At 37.5% G+C, this 18,194-nt stretch overlaps 1 protein-coding gene across 9 annotated transcripts in view; it reads left to right on the plus strand.

Moving 5' to 3' along the window:
• The window catches only part of ZNF385B (zinc finger protein 385B), a 401,094-nt gene that overhangs the window by 293,594 nt on the left and 89,306 nt on the right, over positions 1–18,194 (plus strand). Inside the window, exon 1 of one of the 9 annotated variants that reach the window (XM_060622000.3) lies at positions 6,620–6,816. The exons of the other annotated variants lie outside the window; for them this stretch is intronic. The gene's annotated coding sequence lies outside the window, so the exon portion shown is untranslated. Of the gene's footprint in view, positions 1–6,619; positions 6,817–18,194 lie in introns of those variants that run through there. 9 annotated transcript variants of the gene reach the window in all.

Genomic DNA, 18,194 nt, shown 5'->3' on the forward strand with positions numbered 1-18,194 from the left:
CTAGAATGGCTTCTGTTCTCTTGTTTTGTCTGCGTATCAGTCAGTGATCCCATAACATCTGTAGGCAAAGGATCCTCATGTACCTATAAATGGAAATGTGCACCAAATACTTGGTAGATTGAATAAATACCATGTCTCATATATCATACTCTTGCCAAATATATGTCAGCCCTGTGATAATGATATACCTTTGTTTTAAATGTTCCTGACTTCATATCAGCACTGTATATAATCAGTGAATACTCAGGGGAAAGAAAAGAATAACAATATCTGGGGAGTCCTTCAAATCATTTGATGCATAAAAAGTATCTTCATACTTGTAAAGGCTGGGGAATTATAGTCATTCATTCATTCAAAATCTGTTCCAGAAGCCGGGAATAAAACACCTAGAATATAGCTGCTTCTGTCATGGAGATTATACTCTAGTAAGAGGAGACAATGAACAAGTAAACGAGTAAAACAAAATAATTTTAGAAACAAATAAGTGGATGGCGTAAATAAAACAGAACCATGTAATAGAGGAAACACCTTCCTGAAGACCTCAGCTGAAACACAACTGAATTTGGGGATGAGAATTCCCAAAACAAGAAAGGGAACAAGAAAGGCAAAAGCCTTGAGATAAGAGTGAATTTGACATGTTCAAGAAAGAGAAAAGAAGCTTGGGTCTTGGAAGGAGGAAGGGTGGGCAAGTGGAGGTGATACAAGGTGGGGTTATGTAAGTAAGCAGAGGCTTAATCATGTGGCAAATGTAGGCCATGGTAAGGAAAGATTTTATGCAAAGTGTGGTGGGAAGCCATTATGCACTGGAATAACACGATAAGATTTGTATTTTTAAAGTTTGTTTATCTGCTGTGAGGAGATCAAGTATAAGGGAACATAAATGTTCCCAGAAAGATCCATTCAGAGCCATTAGCTGTGGTCCAGATAGATGCTGATGGCTTGGACTAGGAGGTGGCAGTGACATGGAGAGAACCAGAAAGATTTGTAATATGTGCTGGGAGTACAACCAGGACTTGGTAATAGTCCGGAAATAGGTGGTGAGCCAAAGGAGAAACCAAGGAATCATGTATTTTAAGGTCTTACTTAAGTCCTGCCCTCACAGTGAAACTTCTCCAGCCATTCTAACTCACTTCTCTCTCCTTTTGGTGGAGCAGTTGTTTTTTGAGCTCACAATATGTATAAGGCACAGTTCCTAGTGTTTAGGATACATTAGTGAACAAAAGACATATCCCTGCCCTTGTGAGGTTGTATTCTCTCCTGTACTACTTCTTTCCCTGGGCCTATGATTCACACTAAATTGTATGTGTCTTTGTATTATTCTCTAAGTGTTTCAGATATATTATTTTTGTTCTGCAATTAGTCACCTTCTCAAGGACCAAGGACCCCAGTTCTCAGTTTATCATGATGTCTAGCTCACTACTGGGTGGGGGGGAAGGGAGCAAAAGTAACAGTGAAAATATGTCTTCTTTGTTGATAATAATGTCTTGTTTATAGCCTTGCCTACTTTAAATAAATTTGTGAAAATCCAAAATTGCAATTCAGATAATTGGAAAGGCAATCATTTTTCCATTAAAAAGGGATTATTTACTCACTGAAGAGTTACTTTAAAATAACAGACTCCCCTAATGAATGTAATTAAAAGTTTGTTAACAGGCCATCATGTATTTGTCAGGGGATGTGGGCAAAGGAACTGAAGCTAGAGTATCGGGGGCCACAATCAATTTAAAATTAATCCAAAATGAAGACAAAGAAGCTGAAATTTAGAATTGTAATTAAAGAAGAAAATAATTTCTGATTTCTGAAAATTTAAACATATTGACTTTATAGAAGACTTTCATTTTCTAAATTTACCATTTATAATCGACAGTTACAAATTGATTCTTTAACCAGAGCACATTCATCCTGGCAATGAAAAGTAATCATCTGAATACACACAAAAAAATTGGCTTCTGGTTATAACTTTTGGAGTATGCCTTAAAATATGAAGAAGAAAACAAAATTCATGGTGTTATGTTTTATAAAGGAGTTTGAGCACTTCATAAGCACTCATAGAATATTGACTCCTTTTCCTGACCCCTTGTAGTAATGTTGGCATTGAGGTGCTCTTGCTAATGTAATGTTCTAGCTACTACACCTGTCTGGTGGGTTAATTAGCTTTGGAGCACTATTCCAGGAATCCAGTGAACGTTTAGGACTTTATTTATGTGAAAAATGCTTCTAGGTTCTAGAATAACTTTAAACCCAAGGTTAAGAAAACACCCCATTTATAAGGGGCCCTCTAAAACTTGTTTCTGTATATTTCACCATGTTTCCTCTTTGAAGACCATCATAATTACCAAGGGGAAAGAAAACCTTTAATCAGGTAGTATGCAGCAGCACAGTTCATGTAAGAGTGTACATGTCATTCCTCTTACCTCATTCATTCATTCGGTACATTTGTTGAGTGCTTTCTCTTGGCAAGTCCCTAGGCAAAAGCAGCACATCATGTTTGTCCCTAACCCGGAAGTCCTTATAGCTTCTTGGGGGAAAGGATACACAATAGAATGACTTAAATACTGTAAAGGACATATTAGTGAAATGTATCACAGGTTCAAAGGAGAACGAGATACTTTATTCTGATGGAAGTAGAAAGACTTCCTAGAAGAGGTGGCATTTTAAATGCCACTTGAGGGGTGCCTGGGTTGCTCAGTTGATTAAGCCTGCGACTTAGGCTTAGGTCATGATCTCACGGCTCCTGAGTTTGAGCCCCGGATCAGGCTGTGTGCTGACAGATCAGAGCCTGGAGCCTGCTTCAGATTCTGTGTCTCCCTCTCTCTCTGCCCCATCCCCACTTGCACTCTGTTCTCTCTGTCTCTCAAAATGAATAAACGTTAAAATTTTTTTAATAAAAAATAAAATAAAATAAAATAAAATAAAATAAAATAAAATGCTACTTGAGGGTAGAATGAGAAGGGACAGAAAGGCAAGGGCATCCTGGGAAGCCTAAGCAAAGTGATAGAACTAAGAAAGTATGTATATATAAGAGCCAACCAGTGCTTCATGCAGTAGACATTTCTAGAGCAACTACTTACTAGGTGTAGGGCACCAAGAAGCCAGAGACAGAAAGAAAAACATTTTGTCCTTGCCCTTGAGAAATAGTTCAGTTTAGCATATCTTAGAAAGTTTTCAGTTAAGAACAATGAGGGATGCTGAACTGAGATGTTGTAATTGTATACTCTGGTGATGGTTTTGGTGATGGTGATGGTAATGCCTATCATTTGCTAAATCCTTCAATGTGCTGTATGTGCTACTAAGAATTTACATGCACTAGTTCCTTCAGGTCTCCTCATGAGATATGATTGGTGTTTTTATTCCTACTTGTCAGCTGAGAAAACAGGCTTAACAAGTCAATTAATTCATTTAATGTTGCCCAGCTGGTAAGTAGCAGAGTAGAGATTTGAACAGGTGTACAGTATTGGATTTCAGAGCCTGTAACTCACTAAGGGGAACAATGGAAGACATTTGAATAGGCAAATGATTGATTTGAGCTGTCCTTCCCAAGAATTCACTTAACCACGGGGGGAATACCGTGATTAAAGAATTCTAGTAGTAAGCAGCCAATGAGGATCTAAATGACGGTAATGGTAATAGGTATGAAAAGGGGAAGGAGGTGAAAGATGTCCTAAAGATAACTAACTTGATTTAGGGGCAAGGAAGAGGGTAAAGTTAAATACCATTCTTTAAGTTTTAGAGTCTATATAACCAGAAAACTCATGGTCCAGGGCAGTGAAATAAAGACCACCAGAGGAAGAATGTCCCTTCTGGTGATGGAGGGGAGCTGGTGTGACTAGTTTAATTTTGTACAAGTTGAACTTGAGATGCCAAGGGGATAATACAGGTGCGAGGAGTCCAGCAGGTGTTCAGAAATACAAAAGTTGATCTTGGAAAAGAGGTGTTTAGATATAGGAGCATATTCTACCAATGGTACACAGAGGTCAAGGAGGACTGATAAAGGACTTCAAAACTATAGTTTTATTAAGATGGGGAAATCAGAAGCCAGATTTATGAAGTGAAAAGGATAGTAAAAAAAAAGTGAAGAAGGAAGTAGGCTATGCTAAAAGGAACTGAAGTTAAGGGAAATGAGAGAATGGCTGGTAGACTAAAAGGCTAACAGAAATAAGGGAAGTTTTCTTTGTTTTCTTTAAGAATGAAATGACTTGACTGAAGAACGATGGTAACTTATGGAGTTAAATTTTGTAATCTGTGGGGCTGCACTAACTCAAGGGCATATGTGATGGGTTAGCCAAGTAAGAGATGTCTGGTGACTCCTTGAGAGTCATTCAGACTCTTGTCACCCCCTTTAGATCACCACTTAAATGCCACCTCTCTGCTAAGGCCTTTAGCTTTCCCATAGAAGCTTAAGTTCTCTATCACGTTCTCCTACCGCTTTTAGTACATATATGCATGCACCATGGACCAGTGGCTCACAATGATCAGTGTGTTTCACATCACCTGGAGGGCTGGTTAAAACACAGATTTCTGAGGGGCATCTGGGTGGCTCAGTCAGTGAAGCATCCTACTCTTGATTTTGGCTCAGGTCATAATCTTGCGGTTCGTGAGATCAAGTCCTGCATTCGACTCCATGCTGTGAGCGAGGAGACTGGGATTCTTTCTCTCCTTCTTTCTCTGCCCCCACCTTTTCCCCTTCTCTCAAAATAAATAAATAAGCTTAAAAAACAACAACAACAACAACAACACAGATTTCTGAGTGCCACTCTCAGCATTTATAATTCTGGGATGGAGCCTGGAAATTTGCTTTGCTTTGCTTCTCAGGTGATGCTGACGCTTTTGGTTTGGGGACCGCACTTGGTATGCTACTAAAGAAAACGAAGGACCTATGGGAGGTACACATAAAGGTTTGGGAGTTTGAGTATGGACTAGTATGTCAGACCTAGAAATGTTCTGGAAAATACTCCAGGAATCAGGCATGATTTAAGGGCAGGCAAAAAAGAATGGAATTATTTGCCTGGCTCCATGAAAGAAAAATACTTCTAAGGAGGTAACAACATAATACCTACTGAACACAGAGTTTTCTTAGGAGGGGTCTAAATTTTTTAATTTAGGTGTAGATTTTTAAAAATAAAAAATTAGGGGTGCCTGGGTGGCTCAGTCGGTTGAGCGTCCAACTTGGGTTCAGGTCATGACCTCGCAGTTCATGAGTTCAAGCCATGCATCGCCTCTGTACTGACAGCTCAGAGCCTGGAGCCTGCTTCCGATTCTGTGTCTCCTCTCTCACTACCCCTGCCCCACTCTCTCACTCTCTTTCAAAAATAAATAAACATTAAAAAAATTTTTTTTAAATAAATAAAAATTAAAATTAAAAATTAAAGTGAAAACCACAGCAGTGACTATAAGTTTATTTTAATCATGAACAACTAAATATTATGTGAGCAAGAAGTGCACAATTGCTGTTTGGGGAGAAATAAGTATAGAGCTGGCATACTATGTTCCATTTAGAATGCTATTTTGTTTTATTCATAACAACTGAGATCATGGGGCTTGGAGATATGCACTAATTCTAAGAGCTGGTTTTATAACTATCATTTTGATTGCTGCATCTAATTATTTCCTTAGGTTTACCTGTCCCTGATGGCTACCATGCAAATCTGACATAAGCAGATATATCAGATCTCTGGATTTGAATGGGTGCAGTTTGCTTTGTACGTCACTAAAGTGTTGGCTGTGGTTGGCAAATGTGCTAAGTTGCACAACCAAAGGTGCAAAATCCTTCCTGACATTTAAAAGATCAATCATTTCAAGTTTCTTTCATTCAGTCAAATGCCCACTAAGCAAACTCATCAATATCAATGACAATCAGCCTCGCATAAGCAAAATAACCAGTAAGTCATAGCCATACTGCATAACACGGACGTAACAGAAGCTTATTATGATCACATGATCAGATGCCACTAGATGAAGAGTGAAATTAGACATATGAGTACATAATGTATCCTTTTAGTTCCAAGCCTATACAACTGCTAATTTCACCATGAAAATTCTCCCACATGATTGAAATTAGGTTTTTGACATTGAAAAGCATAAATATCCCTATTAATGTTATCAACATCAAATTGTTACCTGCTTTAGTCTTTTTTAATTATATGCTGTGAATCTTTATTTAAAACCTAAAAATGTACAGGCAAGGAAAGAAATTATTGAGGCCTAATGGTATGCAGATAAATTATTCTGGACTAACAGAATAAAAATGAAGTTCATATTTTGAGAACATACTCCTTTTTCAAATAAAAAGCAATTTTAAAAGAAAGATTTAGTTGCCCACCCAGAAAAGAAAAAACAACAATCCCTTTAAGTCTAAGTGACACCATAAATTCCAAATTGGTATAATAAATAAATATTTTGAGAGAGTTGCAGTGCTTTGTTGGGTAGAAGAGGTGAGTGTCAGATGATCTGATTTCATTTTTACTATGGCTGAGTGGTAGTTTCTGAGTAGCCGAGTACCTGGGAGCTACTCAGAAAAATTACATGAAAGAAAGTAATTGTCAGTCTTTTAGGATATATTTGGTTCAGTGTCGTCAGAAGGTAGTCTGCCCTCTCCCTGGAATCAAGTTGCAAACACTATCCTCAATAGTAATTAGAGCTAAGCGGCAATTACAGGACGTATGATTTGTTCAGACGCACTGCCTGTCGGCTGTTTCCTAGCACCACATTTCACAGAAGCACCAGGTTGAAATGATGGAATTATTTATCTCTCAATGTAATACTTCGTACAGTGCTTGAATGCAGGAGTGAACGTGGACTGTAATCTTAAAAACGAAGGTAAGCATTGCTGGCTGATCAGCATTTACACCTCAGGGAACTTTTTCATGAAGTATGTGACAAAAATGTAAAACAGCTAAAATCAATTTCAGAAAAAGAGAAAAGGATCAGAATTAGAGCAAATAGAATTTGCTAATTTTACAACTCCCCTGCTCAAGATCATCTTGGTTTTCCTGGTTTGTTTTTATTTAAATTGTAATATTGGTTCACTTTGCTATATATAATAAAGATGTGACTGATTTCCCACATCTCCTCTATCCTTTTTCTTTTGAAGTTTGTCTCAGAATAGCTGGTAGGTAAAAATGAAATTCATGTTTAATCCAAGTATTTAGAGCCCTCTCTCACTTTTTCCTTCAGGAAATCTGTTTAAGCTGATGATTGTCCCGATTCAAGAATGCACATTCAAACTGACAGAACAGTGGCTAGTAGCCTGTCACTAAATTAGGTGACGTGGGTGATCTGAACTCTTATCCCCATCTTTATGATAAGCGTGTTTCAAGCTTTGAATGTTTCATCTAGTTCAAATCAAAATTCAGTGACTTCAATGTTTACTTAGACCCTTGGGCATAGAAATCTCTCTGGAAACTAGGTAAGTTTAGCTCCTCAAGAGGGAGTATTGTCTGTTATGAGGATGGATGTGGTTTGTATGTCCATAGTAGATGCTTGCAAAATTCTCATTTCTGTTTTAATGTTATTGCTTTAGTTCCCCCCCCCCAGAAATCCTTTTTTTTCAATTTTGCCATTTTTTTGAATATGAATAAATATTACTGTTAGTAAAGAGCTTATGAAGTCTTGGCAGCAGGTAGATAGATGTTTTATCTCATAGTCCCCAGTAGGATTTCAGGTGGTTGGAAAATATTGAAAGAGCATCAACTTCTTTCATTCTGTCTCATTGGTGAATTAGAGGTGTAAACACTGAGGGTTCAGTAGACTCTTGAAAAAATGAGTAGATTGAAGCCCATGAGCCTTCATTTTTCCAAGGTCCTAGAGACTCCGTGATGTTAGACTTCTTAGCAGACACTTGCTCAGTGGAGTTATCACAATTAGGCTAGTATCTGATTTTGGAAGAAAATTGTTTTTCTCGCCCTGGGTCCATGATTGGCTTCAATCTGTATATTTGCTTTGTCATGGAGTCATTTATCTTTAGCACCATTTTCTTCATCAGAAAAATGTGGGATGATCATAAGCCATGTAACAGCTTAGATATCTACTTAGTATATTTTAAAGCACCTTGTGCTCTGTAATGAAAAGTTATAGTATTTGTATAACCCAGGACACTGATGACAAATTTCTATACAAATATACCACTAAAATCTAACTTCTTAACTTTCTCTACTTTGTCATGGGTATGGCAGATATTATATGAGTATATATGAAAACAATCCTCAGTTGTTGGAACTGACATGACTATTTGAGGCATAACCAGAGATATGACCTTCATCTAATTGGTTTATCTTGTCACAGGGACAAACTTGTCCTGATACCAGTAAAATCTTGCTATTTGTCTTTTGATTTGTAGAAGCAAATATTGAAAACAAAATGAATGCTGCAAAAGAAGGCAAATGACAAAGTTTGAGTGCTTTCTGGTTCCCAGGCAGTATTATAGTGAAAGAGAGAGAGACAGAGACAAAGAGACAAGAGACAGACAGGTACATACACATGCAGAGATAGAAAGACATAGAAACAGAGACATGAGAGGGATGAGAGATGAGAGAGGCAGACAAGACAAACAGGTGAGAGGGAGGGAGACTAGAGAGACAGGGAAGGATAAGAAGGAGAGAGAAAGAGGGTGTTAGAGAAAAAAAAAAGACAGACACAAGTCGATCAAAGTTTGGAAATAGAAATTGTGCAATTTTGGAACTTTGGGTTCTTTTCTACATTTTCTTTAACTGGAAACATGCTTTGTCAAATTAAATACATTGAGCCCTAGGTCTATTACTTTTCCATTTGCGTCCTTTAAAGCAAAGGGAGCTTAAAAGGCTGTTTGAAGTTCAGAAGAGACCAAGAGTCAAAACAAATGTTCGTCTAAAAAAAAAACATTTCCATTCCTTTCTTGCTTTATAAAGCAAATCACTGACAAGGAAAATGATGAGTGCTATGATTAAATTCTCTACTTTCCATGTGGCACTTTATTAAAAAATCATTATGTCTTTGACTTTTGGTGTTCTTTGGGGAAGTGAGAATCATTTGAGAAGCCAAATAGAAATTCCATAGAAGAAAAACTGGCACAAAGTCAGTATAATGGCACAAGAATAAACATGATACACAGGGACAGGGGGCAATCATTTATGATGAATCACTTCCAATGCAGAAAATCCTTGGGCATTCATTGGAGGGCCTTATCTGATGCTGTTTTGCATATCACTACTGCCCCAGAAGCTGCCTGAATGACTGAAGCAAGTAGCATCAATTTCTAGGATGTCAGGACAATGGCAGAGTTCCAAGAAGCCATATCAGGGGTTGGCCATTCCGTTCAATATCCACTAAAGACCCTTTGGAGTGCAAGCCTCCCCTTAGGTCACAGGACTCCATGTTTCTCAGGATAAGGGTGATACCACATTGCCTCCCAGCTGCCCAGCTCCTTTCTTGGAAGGGATTGGATGGCCTGCTTAACTAAGTTGTACCTCCTTATATAGTTTTTGCTCTGTTCTACTTCATTCTCTACAGATTTCTACAATACAGTCAAAGATAAAAGGGAGGAAAATCATTTTAGGAGTGAGATGTTAGGAAATTCCAAATAAGGAATTGGTGCTAATTCTAGTCTCTGTAACATTAAGCCAAACTTAACCACTCTTCCCTCCCTCCTCAAGTCCCCCTCATGTTTTTCCCTAAGTGAACCTCACTATCTCCCTATTGCTTACAGTCTCTGCTTGCTCTATTCCTGGCGTGGCCAGATTAGTCACCCCATACCAGGTTTCCACAGGGATGAAATGGCAGCTTTCACGAGTCCTGGCAGCCACATGGGAGCCATGTCTATGGTTCCTGGATGAAAATGGCTTCTTGGCTGATGGGGGACCAAGAATGGCCTCATCTATGATGGTCACCATGATCATAATCCACTAGAATTTGTCCTGAATTCTCTACAGTGCATTATAATTATGGTGGCCATAGAATATGTATGCAGAAAGGAAAAAGGGTTATATCACAGTTGTTACTATCCTGTTTATTCCCAAACTGTGCTTCCTAGGAGCCTATTACTTTTTTCTTTTTTCTTTTTTTTTTTAACATAGGCAACAGCTTTTGAATAGCTTTGAAATGTTTAGTTAATATTTAAGCTAAGGAAACCTCTTTTCTCTACCAAAGTGGGAGTAGAAAGCACTGGCAGAGCAAATACTAACTCTGTTTCTTTAAATTGAGCAAGCTTCTGGAGAAAAAGTGTCTTTTTAAAGGACCATTAAGTAAATCACTATTCCTTTTCACCCTGTTTGGTTCTTAAATGCAAATAGCCAAGTCACTGAATGCAAGAACTGAAATTTGCTGAAACTAGGGGGCAAAACATTTTGTATCCTGGAGCTAGAATGTATAGCAGCAGCTGGATGGGTTGACCTCCTGAGTTGCTGTATGCAGTGCCTTCAGCCTGGCCCTTTAGTGAGCTGCAGAGGAGAGGCATAAAGACAGACCCAGAGAGGCCTCAATGACCCTGCTGTTTTGATCTGCTCCGATGGAAAGTCAGTTGCCATTGCTTGGAAAAATGTGTCTTTTCAGATAGCATTTTTGTTGCAGTACTGATAGTCCTTCAGTATAAAAATCACCAAAAAATGCATGTGTGCCTCCTGGTATGAAGCTATTTGAATTAGTTATATTGATCCAAACAGTACAGCTGAAAGCATAGTTTTGATGGGGTTTGTTGTTCTCTTTTTTATATCATTGGGAATATTAAAAAAATTGTTTAAAATGAGGTGTTGCAATCAATCTTCTGCTGTTCTTAAATGTTGCCTCATGGCTGCACTGACTTTTTTCTTTGATTTAGTTTCTTTCATTATTCATATTAATAAAACATTAAAATTAAAATCTCATTGAAAAATGAATACTCCTAAATTTTAGTCAAAATATAAAAAGAAAACAGACCATCTATTTAAATTTTTAAAGAAGATAAAGACTTCAACATATGATTCTTGTACGTCTTTGATTGTATTGACTTAAATATTCGAAACAATGTCTCTGGGCAATGGGAACTCTAAATGTGAGTCTACCGTCAGTCAGGTATCATGCTGGATTAAATTCTCTTAATCATTTATCTCATGTAAAATTAAGGGTAGATTCTTTTTTTTTTTAATGTTTATTTATTTTGTGAGAGCGTAAGCGGGTAAGGGAAGGGAGAGAGATAGAGAGAGAGAGAATCCCAAGCAGGCCCTGCGCTGCCAGTGTAGAGCCCGACATGGGGCTCAAGCCCACAAACCATGAGATCATGGCCTGAGCCAAAATCAAGAGTCGGACACTTAACCAACTGAACCACTCAGGTACCCCAAAGGTAGATTCTTATATTATGTTTAGCTCTAAAATGTTATGAGATATAATTCCTCTAGAAGTATTCAACGGTTTGAGAAAAATGGTTATTGGGAATAAGAGAGTCTGTATTTTTTGAAGGTTTCTAAAATAAGTCATAGTTTAAAAAAATAAAAATAAAATAAAATAAAAGTCTTAGTTCCATGAGGCCATTAGGTCCTTCACATGCTGTAAAGAGAGCAAAAATTTCCTCTGTAACAGAAAAAGGCTTCAGACTTCACGAAAGCATCTTGATGCCATAGACAGGAATCATTGGGCAAATGTAGCACAGGACCATCTCCCTGTCTCTTTTTGCCAGAAAGTTTCGTCAGGCTACAGTGACCTCCCAATCCATGCTCGACCTCAGACAATTTTAGTAAAGCCCTGTCTGGAGATAATTTTGGCTTCTCTAAAGACTTGGTAATTTAGGAACTAAGCTCATGACATTCCCTTTTGATAAGTCAGGTATATTAAAAACTATTTCAAAAAAATGATAAAGCACTTGTCAGAGCCCTGTTTTCCTTTCTTTGAGTTTCCTTTCTTGCATGGTCATGCTTAATAATGTGAGGTTACAGGTGGAAAAACTATAACAAAGCAAAAATATTGTCCATTCAGCTTCAAAGAAGACAATTGATCCTCAAGACTTTTTCTGAAAACCAATTATCTTCTTTACTTAAATTCTGAAATTCTCAGATTTTTCAATTCTACCTCAAAAACGGATGACAGCTATTGAGGTATCCACATGTGTAATCAAATGATATATTGGTACTACAGAGTAAAAAAATCTGACCCTTTCTTTCAACATTTAAATATAAGAAAGTCAGTGCATGGGCAAAATACTCAGATATAAATGAATCCCTACGTGGCTGTAAGTATTCTATCGCCACACATTCAAAAGGCCATCCATTGCATCTTAGTAAAAGATTCATCGTTTTGTGTAAAAGCTGGCATATTACTACTAAACCCAAAGGACATTGTGGCTTAAAATCCATCATGATGTGGCTTCACTGCTGTTTTTTGAGGCAGCACTTCATTATTGCCCATAAACTTCAGTGTGATACTCAGAAGGATTTATTTTTAAATGCAACATTCTGCCAGGATGCCGCTGTTGGACTCTCTGGAGGGAACCCTGAGGTGCCCCAAGGGAGATCCAGGAGCAGAACTGCCAACTGTTAAGATTTTATGGACTCAGAGTTCTAGATACACATTTTTCTCTTTGGCATCAGTAGATTCTGTGTCAGTCTCTTCCATCCACTTAAGAAATTCAGCAAGGAAGCATCAGCATTAAAGGGAAATTTTATTTTCTCACAAATCATTTTGAGCAAAATCAAGCTGGCAGGGGGAAAAAAAACATCATATTCATCCTAAAAGTATACAAACCTGACAGCGTTTGAAGATGTTCTTCTTATTGGAGAATTTTGCCTGTATTTGCCAAAATAGTTTACTAAAATTATTATCATTGGACACATTACTTCTAAAAAGTTTCTGGTGAAGTATAACATACAGAAATGTGCACATAAGTGTACGGTTGAATGAATGTACATAAACCACAACATACCTGTGTAACTGGCACCAAGACCAGGTAGAAGACATTTCCAGCACCTTAGAAGCCCGTCTCATGCTCCACCCGCCCTTCCTGCAAGGATAGCCCTATCCATACAGTATAGATTAGTTTTGTCTGATTTTGTACTTTGTGTAAATTGGTATTATACAGCATATTGATATGCTTCCTGATTTTAGGGTTTTTTTTTTAACATTATGTTTGCAAGGTCTGTTTGTTGTTGCGTGTAATTATAAGTCATTTGTCTTCATTGCTATATTCCATTATGTGAATGTTTTATTGCATGAAGAACCAAAATTACTTATTTCTACTGTTGATGGGTTAATTAGCTAATTTCCAGTTTGGAGCATTGTAAGTAGTATTGCTATGAGCATTCTAGTGCATATTATTTCTGTTAGGTAAATACCTAAGGCTGGACTTGCTGAGTCATAGGGTATGTATATATTCAGTTTTAGTAGATATTGCTGGTTATCCAAAGTGGTCGTAATCATTGACACCAGAGGGGAGGAGGTTGGGCGGATGGGCTAAATAGGTGATAGGGAATAAGAAGGGCACTTGTTGTGATGAGCACTGGGTAATGTATGGAAGTGGCGAATCACTATATTGTACACCTGAAACTCTATTACTCTGTATGCTAACTGGAATTTAAATGAAAACTGAAAAAAAAGTCCTAGTTGCTCCATATCCTTGTCAGCACTTGATAATCTCAATCTTTCTTCATTGTAGCCATTCTTGTGGGTATGTAGTGATATCTCATTGAAGTTTTAATTTGCATATCCCTAATGACTAATGAAGTTAAGCACTTTTTCATATTTACCGGCCATTTTAGTATATATTTTTGTGAAGTGTCTATTCTTCTACCCATGTTTTCTGTCATGTTTTCATTTTCTTATTGATCTATAGGAGTTCTTTATTCTAGATTAAAGTCCTTTGTCAAAATCTCTATTTTATTATTATCTCCCACTCTGTGGATTACCTTTTCATCTCCTTGATATGTCATATTCCCACAGATTTATTCTTCATAGAGTATATTGTCAATTTTTTTCTTTTATGTTTAACACCTTTTGTTTCCTATTTAAGAAATCTTTGCTTACTCCAAGGTCATAAAGATGTTCTGCTTTTCTCTTTCCTGTTCGATCTTTTAAGCCAGAAATGCTAAGAATATCTTGAATGCTTAAGAAAGTTTTGAATTGTAATACATTTGGTTTTCTCCATGTTTTTTGCTTATGCGGTTCACTCTACCATTCTACCACATTCACCTCTCAAAATACGCATCGTTCCTCGAGACTTATCTTAAGAGATAGCTCATTGGGGCGCCTGGGTGGCTCAGTCGGTTAGGCGTCCGACTTCGGCTCAGATCACGATCTCGCGGTCCGTGAGTTCGAGCCCCGCGTCGGGCTCTGGGCTGATGGCTCAGAGCCTGGAGCCTGCTTCCGATTCTGTGTCTCCCTCTCTCTCTGCCCCTCCCCCGTTCATGCTCTGTCTCTCTCTGTCTCAAAAATAAACAAACGTTAAAAAAAAATTAAAAAAAAAAAAAAAAAAAGAGATGGCTCATCTATGAAACCATTTATGAACCCAACTCCTAAACAGATGTAATTTCTTTCTTTCTTGAACCCCTGTAGCATTTTGTTGATAATTCGTGATCCCTGACATATCCTGCCTTTTATAACTATTGAACTTAAGTATTTATTCTCCCGGGATATGGTGTAACATGAGAGGAGTAGGAATAGTTCATAACTCCAGTAACCAAAGCTTGGTATGTGTCAGGCACAGGATTAAGCGTTTTTCTTAGAAAAGTACTACCAGTCCTATGCCGTAGGTACTCTTATTTTCCCCAATTTATACAAAAGAAAATAGAGGTTGTCCACATTTGCACAAGAAAGTAGTAGACCTGAACTCCTGAACTGGTACATTTCACTTGCGTAGAACAGCATTGCCTGAAGGACAAGCCAAGCATTAATGGTTCCAGAATCTCTGTGGGGGTGGGGGCGGGGGGGGGGGGGGGGAAGAATTGGTTCATGCTCAAGAAATTGAGAGTAGAAATTATATCTGCCTCGACATTCACAGTGCCTATTACTATATTGTAAGCTGCAAGATGTCTTGCAAAAAAGAATCACTTTAAACTTTGTTGAAGCCAGCATTTTTTAAATGTATTTGAGGACAGAATCTTTTTCACTTAACAACTTTACATATCACCCACTTTATGGAATGATGACATGGGCTTTAGAGTCAGTCAAACAAGAACTGAAACTGAGGCCTTACTACCTACCGCATACTAGGTGATCTCAGTCTCTTTAAGCCTCACCCTTCTCATCTGTAAAACGGGATAATAATACAAGCCTCATAGAATTGTATTATAATTTAATAAAATAAGGAACACAAATCACTTAGCCATATATAAAGTAAAATCTCATTAAATGGTAGTAGTGGTTTATCTTCTCCAAAAAGTAAAATAAATTCTGTCTGATTCAGGTTATATAGTCCCTGCAGCTGTTAGCACTATGGCTTTACAGTTGTTCATCCATAGTATTTATGAAATTAAATAATACTATTACTTAGGGAAGGTTATTTTTAGATAAATATATTCTAGAAGCATTTCCTATAGAGTATTAAAGAAATCTTATATATTTTAGTTACCAGTATCAATCACTACATTAGGATCAAATAAAAGTTTCAACTAACTCCCAGCTTCAAAGAAGATTGAACATTTTAAATATCTTAATTCAATGGTAAAATGCTGTCTGCAGCTGGAGCATGTGCCAATATAACTGAAGTGTTTTCAAGTGTGTAATTTGGTGACCATAGCGCAGTAGTAAAGAACAAAATTCAGTAGTCAAATTTCCTGGATTTTCATATTGCCTTCTCCATGTACAAAACACTTGTGGTTGAGCTTATCTTCTTTGTGACTCAGTTTCTCATCTGTAAAATGGGGCTAGTAATAATACCTTGTTTATTAGGTTATTGTGAACACATATGTATAATTTACACATATACTCTTTTTTTTTAAGTCATTTGTTTCGAGAGAGCACACCCGTGCAAGAGCATGGGAAGAGCAGAGAGAGAGAGGGCAAGAGAGATTCCCAAACAGACTCTGCAATGTCAGGTCAGAGCCCAACGCAGAGCTCGATCCCACGAACCGTGAGATCAACATATACAATTAATATATACAGAAATCAGTATATAATATATAATAATGTATAAAGATGTAAATGATATAAACATATAATTTAATATACCTAAATGAGTATATATGGATATACACATACAGATATGTATATATATTCTTATGTGTGTCTACGTATGTACATACATATGTAATGTGCTTAGAATGGTGCCTGGCACACAGTATGCACTATAAAAATGTTATCTCTCAGTTTTTATGTGGCCTTTTCAGAAACAAACCCTTTTCAGTCACATAGCCTATTCACATAGCCACCTCCTTATGACTACAGTAGACCTCCTGATACCTTAGTTTTCCTCACATGACAGACTGATGAAAGAAAGGAAATGGTGAGAGAGAGACCACAGGAGATGCTGGTTGGTGATTGTTCTGGTAAGAGAGAAGGTTACTCACTGAAGCTGAGAAAGCAATAAAAAGAGAAAACTGAGTCTGGTAGAACTTGAAACGCCACTCATTTTAATTTCTTTAAAGACGTCTTTGGGGGGGGGGGGGAGATATCTTTGGGAGTTCTATAATTGGCATTGCCTCTACCTAATAGACTTTTATAATATGCTAAGCTTTTTATTTTAGTACTCAATAAAGCAGACATACATAATGGCATAAGAAGATACTACTTCTGCAGGATATAGAATATAGATTTGATCTCATTCTGTAAATGCTTCTTCACACAGTTTTTCTGTGACTTTGGAGTTTTCTCCTTCTAACGCTGAGGTGTTTCGTTTGCTCGTGTTATGGTACACAGGGAAGAACCACTAGAAAGCCTCACAGCTATCACCTAAACCTTCAAGGTAATATTTCTAAACGTGAAAGATCACAGCAATAATGTCAAGTGTTGCCTAACTCTCAAATGAGGTGTTATTGTGATGAATTACGATATAATCCGTTGACATAATAAAGCACCTATTATGTTACAGAGGCAGTTGGCTGTAATAATAGTTTTATGATCATAGTGGTGAGTTGTCTTTCTCATATTATTGGTTTCATAGTTATAGATGAAAACAACTTGGAATTTACAGTGAAAATGAAATTGGGGGGAGAGGCTTAATTGCATTCATAGGGGGAGTATATGAACATGTGGAATTTCCGCGGTGAGAGTGGTGACTGTTACATCTTTGGGGTATACATGCTGGTGTGTGTGTGTGTGTATTTCATTTTAGGTCAGGGAGTCTGATCAATATATATACAGCAAGTGATATAAAATCTTTATTGTCAAACAAGGTAGAGCCCTATTATGACTTAATTCATTATGATATATACCAGATTATATCCTAGGCTTTGAAATAAAGCTACATATAGGAGGTATCTTACATAATATTGCCAAATCATACAAAAGACAAAGGTTGGTCCTGTCCCCTGGGCAGAGCAATGTAAAGGATTTTTATGCTGAAATCCATGCTCATCCCTTGTATTTCCAACCCTCTTTTTTTTTTTTTTTTTTTTTCTCAGCAAATTGAAGAGAAATTAAGCATTTTCTTGCAGGATACAATGTATTTTGGCCACATTTCTGCTTGTATCTCCCACTAACTTTTGGGCATCCTAGGGTGAGGAGAAATGCTTCCCAGCCTCAGAACAGTAGTAAAATCGGGAATAAGGTGACAGAGGGATTAAAACCTAACCCAGCCTGTGCAAAAAAGTGCACTTTATCCCCATTCATCTCCCACTTGCAAAAACTTCCTCTGAAGCCGTGGGTCTTGGTGAAGCAATCTGAAAAAGCAGGTCTTAAAAGTGAAAACAGCAAGGTTGAGGTGAAGGGAATTGATGAAAGCAGTTTGTATTTATTCAGGAGATCTACCAGTGCTTTAAAACAATCTGTGTTTAACATGGCAAATTGTCTGTCATTAAAATGCTAATGAATGGTAAACAGCTGCTAAGTTTTTATGCTAATGAATGGTGGCTGCGAAGTAGTTCTCAAGCCTTGTCTTTATTAGCATAGATATTTGATTGGGTAAAGGGGATCATTGCGCATTCTGACCTTTGTTGATGGAGCAATCTGTTTGTCAGGTTCTGTGTTGCATTACATTTGAGTTGAGTTTGTTAGTACAAAATGACTTTTGCCAGGCCCTCTGATACCGTGTGCTGCTGGGGTTATCAGAGTGTTACCATTATGGGCTTAAGGAAAAAACTTTGCTTTTTGGTGAGTGGGGGAGACCC

The sequence above is a fragment of the Panthera onca genome, chromosome C1 (genome assembly GCF_046562875.1).
Source record: "Panthera onca isolate mPanOnc1 chromosome C1, mPanOnc1 haplotype 2, whole genome shotgun sequence".
Lineage (NCBI taxonomy): Eukaryota > Metazoa > Chordata > Mammalia > Carnivora > Felidae > Panthera > Panthera onca.